Here is a 2,296-nt window from a genome sequence, read left to right as displayed (position 1 = left end):
AAAATTAAAAAAATTGCTTATAGTATGAAAAGCCTTAAATGAATCTTGAAATAAAAAATATGTATATACATTACCCTGATGCCTATATATCTAACAACAAATTTTCTTGATTTCTATTTCTCATAAAAATAAAGGAAATATATTGCAAATATTTTTCTTTATAGACAACTTCAGTTAGAAAACAATAGTTTAGTGAAAACAAAACAATGGTTCACGTGAGTGTACTGATACGGAGGCAAGAGAAGTATTCAAAACTTGACAGGTAGCACGCTGCCAAAACAGCTCACTGTACCCTCAGTGACACTTCTGATAGGCACTAGCTAGATTTTTCACACATTTCAGTTTATCTTATATATTTTATCTTATGTTCAAGAGAAATACACTCATACTGAGTTGTAGTTAAGAGCGCCTTCTTTGGCTTGTCAAATGTAGCCTTTTGATTTGATGACTCCCCTGCTTTTCACAATGACTGAGTATCTCAGCAGCCACAGTGGTACCCATTCCTGTGCTTGAATGTCAGGGATGCTCTCCTGCAGAGCTTCTTGGAAACTTGCCTCCAAAAGCAGTTCTTTTGGATCATTATGAGTCAGTAGCTGTATGTCAAACTGTTTAGCAAATGCAGCCAGATCTGGTGACATCACACAGCAGGAGGCAAGATTAACTTGATAACTATATGGTTTTACCTGTGCCCACTGATACAGCTGCTCCAACTGTGTTTGGTCTAGGTCAGAGGTACCTATAGCAACAATTTTCTTGCTTGGAACTAAGTTTTATAATTCCTCACAGTAAGGCTGTAAATGCTCCCAGGAAAGATTAACTCCATCTTCAATAGGAGGTGAAGCAATGATCACAGAGTCCAGCTGTGCAACCCCAAGGACAGAACAGGCCATGTCAACTGCACTTCTAGTTGATGATGCAGAATTTGATCCTACAATGAACAGTTGTGCAAAAACTTTCATTTCTTATCTCTCATCAGGATTTATCTTTTCTACTGCATGGGATACAGTGCATTCCAAGACAGCTGGAAACTCCCTGGCCAAATCAGGGCTGATCTGGGAACTCCACTCATTCAAGGTCTTTTGGATACAATTGAAACTCCTCACTGTGAGTGGATGGGCATTTTTTCTGCAGATGGCCCCAGTTCTGCAGGTTCCTGGTCTACAGGTGCAGGGTGCTGGCCCGTGCCAGCAGCTCCCAGGTTGTGCAGCTGTTGGTGCCCATGGCAGTGGCCGCCTGAGGGGGTCCAACCCATAAGAAGTTCACATCTACTTAAAATTCTGTGAGCAGAGTGGCTTTTTAAAATTTCTATTTATTTTATGTACCAGACTGGTGGAACTAACCTTCTTGGATATTTAACAGACATACTTTGAGGCCTATACTAATTTGGTCAGAGAGACATAAAGGACAGTTTTTTCTCCTTCCCCTCCTAGGTTGACTAGTTCCAGGGGACTATGAGCATCTCTCAAAATGTCCTGTAATTGTGGTGGGTCACCTGTTCTCTTGATCAAGGAGGCCGAGGAGACCCCACCAGATGGACTTGAACCAGTGTCCAGTCTACAAAGAGGAGGGTCAACACAGAGGAATCATTTCCTCCATGCTTCTGAGTGAAGCCAGCCATGGTCGAGCAGGACCTTTGATTTACCTTCATATAGGAGGAACTGGTAAAAGAAAGGAGCCAGGGGCTCCTCCCAAGCCCATGTGACCCCTGAGGAACAGATCCTCTAATGACCTTAAGAGTAAAAATAAATTGGTTTATCTGGGCCAACTGTATGGCCTTAAACACCCAAAAGGAAAGTATAACCAAAGATTAAATAGGCCAACATAACTTCATAAGGACTCTTATGAAATTATATTGGCCCCTTTAATCTTTGGTTATAGATTCCTTTTGGATGTTTAAGACGATACATTTGGCCCAAATAAACCAATTTAGTTTTACTCATCAGGTCATTGGAGGGTCTGTTCCTCAGGGGTAACATGTGTTTGTGAGGAGCCCCTGGCTGGTTAAAACCAGTTCCATCTATGTGAAGATAAGTCAAAGGTCCTGCTTGACCATGGTTGGCTTCACTTGGAAGCATAGAAGAAATGTTTCCTCTGAGTTGACCCTCTTCTTTGTAGACTGAGCACTGGCTCAAGTCCAACTAGTGAGGTCTCCATGGCCTCCCTGAAAAAGACTCACCACAGTTACAGGACATTTTGAGAGATGCTCCATACTCCCCTGGAACTTAGTCGACCTTGGAGGGCAAGGTGCAAAAACTGTCCTTTAAGTCCCTCTGACCAGATTAGTATAGGCCTCAAA

General features: G+C 42.2%; 1 protein-coding gene and 1 pseudogene across 3 annotated transcripts in view; both read right to left on the bottom strand.

The window, feature by feature from the left end:
* Parl (presenilin associated rhomboid like) overlaps positions 1-2,296 on the bottom strand; it is a 38,373-nt gene that overhangs the window by 32,081 nt on the left and 3,996 nt on the right. The window lies entirely within an intron of this gene.
* LOC103732674 lies at positions 384-1,341 on the bottom strand (annotated as a pseudogene).

Source organism: Nannospalax galili, unplaced genomic scaffold (assembly GCF_000622305.1).
Source record: "Nannospalax galili isolate Female #2095 unplaced genomic scaffold, S.galili_v1.0 scaffold315, whole genome shotgun sequence".
NCBI lineage: Eukaryota > Metazoa > Chordata > Mammalia > Rodentia > Spalacidae > Nannospalax > Nannospalax galili.
This window is presented reverse-complemented; position numbering and strand designations above follow the sequence as displayed.